We start from the raw sequence: 9,020 nt of genomic DNA on the forward strand, positions 1-9,020 counted from the left end.
AGCTGAAGTGTGCGTTCACTTTGTGTATAGCGAACTCGCTCGGTGTGGTTTGCCGGCGACGTTCGCCATGCTGCGCCGTCTGCTTCAATGCATCGTCTGCGAAGACGGTGCCGATATTTCCAGTCGCGGTCCCGTAAGACGTCGTGGAGTTCACAAAGCCAGGAAAAGAGAGAAGAATGATGGGAAAAAATACGACCATTTGTTTGGTGTTTATAACCCGTATAGGGCGACACATCAGGAGAGCAGTCGAGGCTCGCACTTACGCAGGCGAAAAGACAAGGCACGTGGGCTGCAGACAAGAGCTTCACGGGAGAATATCAGAGGGCAGCAGCTGTAATAGCACTATTACTTGATGTCACTCGACCCATTTCAAATTCGCTGTACAACGACTCGGCCGCGATGAGGGAAGTCCACCTAACTGATTTAGCAACCGCGGTGGCCATAGCTCGTACGATAAAGAATGAAGCAAACAGAACGGCAATGGGAAAACATTTGAGCAAGTTGACTCATTAGCTTATACGGTTTGACGACAATGGTGACACTGTTTAAACTACACATATATCCTAATATATGTCTTAATATACACATACGACTACTGGCTTAGTGCAAACAAACGTGTCATTCAAGAGAAAGAATGTTTTTTTTTTTTCCATTTTTTTTCCATTTGTTTTTCGGGAGAGAACTGTGATCATGGTTCGTCCATTACATGAACTGGTTTTGCGCAATGTATGATGGGGTTTGAAATGGCCTAAGATATATGCTTTTTTCAATGAAGTAAGGGACGCATTCTTCAAAGCGGACTTGACCGTACTGAAGTCTACAATATGCTACATTAGACACATGTGGATGCATACGCACTAGAACAGAATATGCCTCAGCAAGCGCAAAAATAAGATATGCACGTTTCACTCGCCTTCTCCATAAAAATTAGCAATGGCGACTATTTTTCATATATGCGATAACCCACGTACTTTCACTTCATTCTGGCCTACATAGAAATCATGTAGTTCTACTTAAGATAACGTAGCTTGCCTTTACTTTGTTATCAAAAATGTAGCCCAGGGACAGATAGAGTAGAAACTTTACTAATTTACCGCTTAACAAAGGTTCAATGAAATGAAAAAACCTAGTTGCCCTATAGCCTAGCATTTTAAAATTTGTAAATCTAAACATTTTAAATCGATCTTCCTTTTGATTAAAAAAAAAACAGGAACTTATATCACTTTGTCGCATATAATCCTATAAGCCCCAGTAGATGAACTTTTTTTTTTTTTTTTTATATAAAATTGTATAGAACTTTGGTTGCCCCTTCACTGCATCTGTTCACGTGGGGTGACGAATGTCACCCTATAGTACGTTGTTTCCACGCCGACATAACGAAAATATACTATTTTTTTTCCTATACATCTTATATCGAATTAATACATTAGATTAATTTAATCTAAGCGATAGATGAAAAGAAATGTTAGTCTAGTTCCTTGTAGCGAGATGATACGGTCGGTTTAACTGCTACAAGATAACTCTAGTAAAAACTCTAGTAACTATAAAAATCGTTATTAAGAACCATAATACTTCTCAATTCACGGCAATAATTCGTGTCGACACAAGTAATTAAATAGACCAGGTAAACTTAACTGACAATCAGTAATTCTAACTTTTTCCATACAGACGCTGTTTTAGGTAAAAGCTTGCTGTCTCGTTAAGTGCTTTCCGAAGCAAGCAGGCATTATGGTGGAATCTACTGCTCGTCACTGATATCAGGGCGCGAAAGAAAAAAAAAAACAGAGGAAGATAAATCAGTGATGGATCCTTTTAGCGATTGTCCATCATCAAGCTCGAATGAACCGTTCAAACTTTGGATATGCCCTCCATAGGAGAGACATATATCTCCTTGACTGGTTTCTTCGCATCAGCCCGAACTTACATTGCCTTTCATCGTAGGCACTGCACACCAGGCAAAGTGGACGAAAAAGATCGATCCGTTCAAGGACTAAAGGCTTTGAAGCCTAACTCATAACGAGTGATAGCTCGCCAATGGCCGTTTGAACTCAGCCGAATAATGCCAATGGTGAAACCAGTGAAGTTAAATTTAGTCGAGACGATACTTACCTAATGGAATAACTTAGAAATTAATACTACGTTCTCGTTCGTTCAAAAAATAGGCTTGATGTGTCGAAGAAACTAAAGACTGCTCTAACATCGTCTGTGTTGCAGTTGTGGCTTATCCAGAGAAGATTTACTAGCATTTGATTTAACTGCGAATGACTTGTGTGGTGGACGAACTTTTTTAACGTCGCCGACTTTTTTTTTTTTTTTACTGTGTGAATAAGATCGTGAAATCGCCTCTCCGGTATCCTTCCTTGAACCGAGAACTTGCCCTTCCTCCGAAGTAAGTCTTGCTCAACTTACTTTGAATTCTTCCAAAAGATCTATAAACCATTTAACAGAGTTTAAAGTTTGAACTAGCGATAGTCACCCCCTAATTATACCGCTTTTTTGCTGGTTTGCCAATAGTTATTTTGGCTTTTTGAAGAAGGTTTTTTTATATCTCAAGCTAAAATACCTAGCTATTTTAATAGACAGACATTTTCAAATGACCCTAGCTAAAACTGTCAAATCTTTACAAGGACATCAATACCAACCTTACGCGGCATTCATATGACCTTGTATATGTATACATCTAGCTAGAGAAACGGTCAATATTTGTGTACCTATTTGAAGTATAAAAGGAGTTGGCAACACTTTGCGTCCAGGTACATTATTATAAACAGACATCATTTTTATTCGATCATGTAATAGTAATAGAGTACAACGGTTACCAATAGATAAAATAGACCCGCTTCGTCTAAGAACAATTAATCATTGCTTAAACAGGACAACCTGAATTCATTAATTTCCAATTCTAGTAGTATCTCGAAGAAACCAGGGCGATTTGCCTCTAGGAAGGCGACCCCTCTCTGCTCATACGAAGAAGTTTTCTCGCGGATAAGTTCCGAGTATCAGTCCTATTTAGGCGAGCCATCCCAATCGAACAGCGCATAAATGATATAAAAAAAAACCTGAGTATTCTCAATAGGCTGCTTGAGCTTTGCTCTAATAACTGCCAAAGCGCCATCATCACTTGCCACGACTGCTATTGCTTTTATAGGGCCTCGGTTTCCGTTGCTAGGTGTACTTTTCTCCAGATACTCATTACCATGTTATCGCTGGCCAGGTGTTTTAACTGTTGTCTAATACCTGTACACACGATGTTCTTCACTTTCCCTAATTAGCCCGATTTTTCTCTTTTTCAGTGTTTCCTTTTTGCTCTGGTGTTGCCTGACGCGATAGACATTTCAACCAATTGACGAAGGTAATAAACTGCATCGCGTTCGTCTACAGACGAAACAAAACGGTTCCACTGCTACCGAGCTGTCGACCCCTGTCGCGGCCCACCAACATATTAACCTGCAATAACATATCTCGTTTCGGTAGCTGGTAATAGTAGTTTATTCCACTGCTAGAGCCCCTATCGCTAATATCCTTGTGCAATCGAATTGTTAATGGCAAGAAGCTGGGGTACATAGAGAAATAACGTTTATATTGCCTTACCCTTGAACTTGAACTTATTCTTATTAAACGTAGCGACAGGCATACTTATAGACACGGAGAATTAAAAATTAATAGGGAGTGAGTTAGGTTGGGTATTCGTTTCCACGCCGGTTTCAGTCGGGTCTTTACACTGGTTTGCATACAGTAGAATGAAGTTGCAAATGGGTACGCCCGGAGAACATCTCATCTGCTGCAAAAGCTGACCCTATTGAAATGTACTGTTCGAAATATAATAGATTGCTTGATCCCTTGATGAGAAAGTTGACGTTGGATATTTTAGAAAATATGGCTTCGCAGTTGCCATGTGTTCATAAAATAAAAGTGTGAATTTCACTTCTCACATGTCCTTCCAGCAACTATTTTCGGAGTATCGTTGTTGAATGAGCTGATCGTAGCAAAAATTGGAAAAAAAGTTTGGAACTCAGTACACATAAATCGATCAGTAGTGCGTGCTTCAAGACGACTCCAGCATCGTAAGAGCCGTTCTTTCGTTCGTGCGTTAACCAATGTTTTGGTGGCTTGTATCTTCCGCCTGTTCCAAAATTTTGGTGTTTAACTCTGAAATAAACGACCCGTAACCTAACCTGGTTACGTAGTAGAAGGCAATAACTTTTCACCACGGAGATAAAAGTACCGCCTAGGGTTCTGAACAAACGCTTGAACTTGGTCATCAATGTGATATATATATATATGAGAATGCATGATGAGATGAGACTTACATCGATTTCAACAATAGGCTTACGTCATCTGCTCCGCAACGTTACATCGCCAATGGGTAAACCAGACATTTAGTCTTCAGGTGGACCCTATACAGTCACCATCATGATCCATTAAAATCGCGATGTCATCAGATCTCAGTCTCAATCAAGTTGATTTAATGGAGACACGGAAATTTACCATTATTTCTAGACCACTAATAAGTTGACAGTCATGAACTGATAATAAGGAAGAAGCATCCGAACATTTTTCTACAAAATTCAAAGATGCCCTGAACCTTGTCCTATACGCGGTTCAGCGTAAAGGGTAAACCAATAGACTTCTGTTAATTTAAAATAAGACGGAACGAGTGCTAATAAATAATCAGTCAATAACATCCGAACTGCGAACGCGCTAATTTTTCACCCATTTTTCTAGAAGACATAGATCATAGTGCGCGCCATTACATATTACTTCTGAAGGCAGGACCACTTTCTCAGCGTAAGAATCTTCTGCCAATCTCCCGTCCCCTCTTTGGATTGTCGTCGTAAACTAGGTTGAAGCCCTTTATTGTAGGCGCTGTGGGCGTACGATGTAAAATGGGATCGATGTTATTTATTTTTTTAAGTGAAAATGCACGACATAAAACAGGGGAGAAAGAGGCGGAGGGGGATGGTATAGTCGAGAAACGCGATTCCCAAGTAGTAAAATTTCAGATTCATTCTCAGATCGATTCCTATATTAAACTGCTAGGGTTGGGGCTGTACGGGTAGGGGTGCCGAAAAATTCCAGCTCTTGCATGAAAATAGAGAAAAATACGAAGGTCGTAATTTACATCGCTCTCCCGGAATACCACGAGAGCACGTAGACCTATAGTATGGTAGAACAGGCTCTGGCTACACGAGGGGAACCAAGGAAAACATTGCTCATTGTAAATAAACTGTAAATTCAACAAACTAAGTTAAGGAAGAGGATGCGTACAGCAAACGATATTTCGTCATCGTTATCATTTTTTTAAATTTTGCACCACTAGATATTTGACTTATGTAAACAAATCTACAGACCGCCTACTTCCAGTTATAGGACAGGGGCTTGCCCCCGTTAGGAATTTAATCAGAGTGAATATTGCTGGACTCATCTGAGATTTTTCTAGCAGATCTATGAGAATACCTAACAACCATCCAGTCATTAATAATATAAATTATGACTTATAGGTAAAATGATTAAATACATTTTTTTTTTCTAAAAAAGACGACTACATTTAAAATAGGCAACAATGGTAGATAATTCGACAAGTACATTTCTATTATCCGGGCAGCTCTCATCGAGCATCGAAAAGCTAACGGTACGATCTTAGCGAATATAGGTAAAACTGGGATTATACTAACAAAATACATACAAGCCCTGAAAATATGTACTTAGCAAAAAAGTGTTACAACATTTTTATCGAAAAAATAAAAGGACGATCCAAAAGAAACGGTTTTATATTTTCTTTTTGGCAAACAAATTGTACGCCTAATAACGAAATCTCGTGCATATGATAATCCTCCAAGATGGAAGCTACGTCCTTACAACGAACTAATTTTATGTTCTTGCATTTTCCCGTAAAAGCACATCGTGTTTGTCTAGCAAATATAACAAAAAAAAACTCGATTTTATAATTATAGCTTTTACTATGCTATAAAGATACATTGAGTCTCTAAATTGTTATAATAGAAGATACGATAATGTCCCAGTTCCCAATGTGTTGCCGGCCACCAGCCTCCACAATGCTGTCACTATTATCATCTTCAACTGCTGCAACTCTATGCAGTATGCCTTTTCTGCCTTTCGCTTAGCTCCACCCATCCTTTTCCTGTGCTAATGTTATTATTGTTACCCTCATACAGTGCACTTCGTTGTATTCACTTATATTGTACAATCGCTCCTATTTCCAGTTCCCAGACGCTTTCCCCTACCTCGGGAATTGTAGACGTTCTCCATATTGAATGGTTCTGTTTGTTCCGCTGCCACTCGTAGGCAGCGGTCGAAGCAATAACTGTGGTGGTAGATACGTGAAGTCTCTGCGTTTCCCTGACTGACGCCACTAATGGTACGGGAACACCGAAGAGAAACATCCGAACGTCAGACATTGAACGTGGTTGCCTACCGGCGTCCACGTAAAAAAGCAAGCAAGCACGCACGAGTTACCCGCATACCGTAGCCGCCCGCGCCAGTCAATATGGCCGCTTCCGTACGGAAGTCAGTCATAGTAATAGAACGTCGTCGTCTTACTTTTTTATTGTTTCTTCTATCTGCTATGTAGTATGTGCTGGGTCCATCTAAACAACCAAACACATCCACCTGGGCGCACGTATGTCCAACTAACATCGCCTGTGCAATACCTTAGTTTAGGAACCTGTGCTTGCTCTCACGAACTTAACCAGCTCGAAGCGCCGCTCGCTGTCGACACTTGTTTTCACTGGCTGATGCTTGGAGCGTACCGCGTAGATATTTACGGTCCGTGGCTGGCAACGAGTTCGCCGACACGACAGACTGAGCCAGACTGCCTCCATCTGAAGACTACTATCAAAGCCCGCGCTGCGGTTCTCGCGAAGGACTTAGGCACTAAAATAAAAAAAAAGTAGAGAGAGAGAAAGAGCTGTTTCCGGTGTACACAGGAAGACCGGCAGGACCTTAGCTAAGGCTTGCATCTAGGGTTCTGTTTAGTGAAACGCACTAGAAAAACCCACAACTATACCGTGTGCACTTTGCTGTTGTTCTTGCCCATCTTTACCTGTCTCACCTTCTAAGGATCCAGCTGTCCTCCAGCTAAAACTTTCCTGCATCTTTCTCGTTCTCTCTCTCTCTCTCTCTCTCTGACCATAACCTTCTTTTCCACTTTTCCCACGCTTGGCTGGGACCTTCGCGCGAACGAGCTTAGCCATGCGCAACACCCTCTACAGTGTGGCGTACAGTTCAGCAAGTGTACTAATGCAGCATCCATACCTTCCAAGACGGACCCGAAAGATACCATGTTAGTCATACATCTACGTATGCACCCTTTGACACAATGGAACGCCGCATATGTGTGAATGCTACCAGACAACGTTGAACCTAGAACCTTCATAGCGACCTATGTAGAATGAAGCAACGATGTAGTCGGGTCACCCTCTTATAGGGTTACATCTTCCTATTTCGACCGTTTCTTTCTCCATAGGTCTCTTCTGAACCTCGGGTGTCAGGATTCATACGCGTTCGTTCTGTTACTGTGTGTAAATGTCGTAACGGAAGCTGTAGAACGAATTCTATTGTGGGACTTGGCATAAATGCGATTCCAACCTGAAAAACCCGGGGTCTAAAAGGAACGGCGCAAAGGCTGTTTTGCCCCGCCCCCGCTTAGCGGCATATCGAGACGGACTTGAACATATTGCCACAAGAACGCATTGCGCCCTTTGTTTCTCGCTGGATTTTGCTACGATGCTGCCAGATAGCGAGATCCAGACTTCTCTCTGTTCATATCCGTGAGCGCTCTGGTTGAAGGTTTGTTATCTGGCTCCATATTATGCGTTTGCTATGATGCTGTAGAAAAAATACGTTTCTATAAATTTGTGAGTCACAGTGTATCAAGGTTGAAGCAATGGCCGATGAGACGGATGATATTTGCCTGCTACAGAGGTCCTAGAACTTGAAAATGATGGTGCCATCGAACGTTTACCGAATACGCTCGTCGCAGCGGCGAACTCCTTCAGATGCTGCCAGCTCTAAGCCGATGTGATAGTACATGAAATTCCGGGCATGGCCATTACATTGGAAACACATGCTACCACATAGAATGTTCAGTCGGCCGAAACATATTGGCCGTTTTTACAGTTAGGTAGCTTTAAGGTTGCATGTCTCAGATTATATAAATTGTGGCAGGTCGACGTTAAGGTCGTTTATAAAGTCGATGATTTGAAAGATTTGGCAGTGGTAGATGTGCCAACATTGTTAGAACATTTCTAATCGGATTTAGAATATAGCGTATCGAAGACGAGCGACATTTCTGCAATTGTACTGCTAGACACAAGTGCCGCCCAGGCCCCTAAAAATTCACTGTTTATATCTAGGTTGTCCTAGATATAAGCATGAAAAAAACAGGAGAACTTTTTGTGGTTCACATCTGCAAAAGGCTTAATTATTTTGTATATAGAAGGAAACTTAACCGCGTCATTCGATAGGTAGCCTGTAGTACTGACAGATTCAGGGCGAACAAAAGCGGTTTTCCTCGATGGGTTCACTCGTGACGCGTTAGTCAAGAGTGCAAATAGACCTTCTTGTAGTATATAACGTATATATATATACATACTAAACCTACACACAATTTGAGTACCTATAACGTCAAGTTTTATTTACATATAATGAATAACTGCAAAACGAGTTGTACGCTCTCCATAGATGTTTAAAATTATTGCCGTCCTTCCCAATTCTTCTCCTCAGTTCTGAACCGCTGATAACAGTAAATTATTTATTGACAAATTTTTCATTTAATACCGGGGCAATTGCAGCTCTTTCTTCAATCTTTATCGTTAAAGGAAGGAGTATATTGGCATTAGTTCTGAGTGTGCAGATACTTCGTACCGTTGGAGCTTTCCTGAAAAGGTACTACAACAAATTTTTGTAGTTAATTCAAGAAATTGGCACTTGTGCTGAATCATTAAAAAATGATCTAATTAATTTTTTTTTTTTGGTTCGAATGCCGCTCTACACTGAAA

The 9,020-nt window shown here is 40.9% G+C and overlaps 1 long non-coding RNA gene across 1 annotated transcript; it reads left to right on the plus strand.

The window, feature by feature from the left end:
- Positions 1-206: 206 nt before the first annotated feature.
- On the plus strand, positions 207-4,690 carry LOC147755772 (uncharacterized). The gene is made up of 3 exons (XR_015326166.1): positions 207-2,389; positions 3,294-3,352; positions 3,945-4,690. It is a non-coding gene; the product is annotated as an uncharacterized LOC147755772 (long non-coding RNA).
- Positions 4,691-9,020: the final 4,330 nt, after the last annotated feature.

Source organism: Varroa destructor, unplaced genomic scaffold (genome assembly GCF_002443255.2).
Source record: "Varroa destructor unplaced genomic scaffold, Vdes_3.0 BEIS01000004.1, whole genome shotgun sequence".
NCBI lineage: Eukaryota > Metazoa > Arthropoda > Arachnida > Mesostigmata > Varroidae > Varroa > Varroa destructor.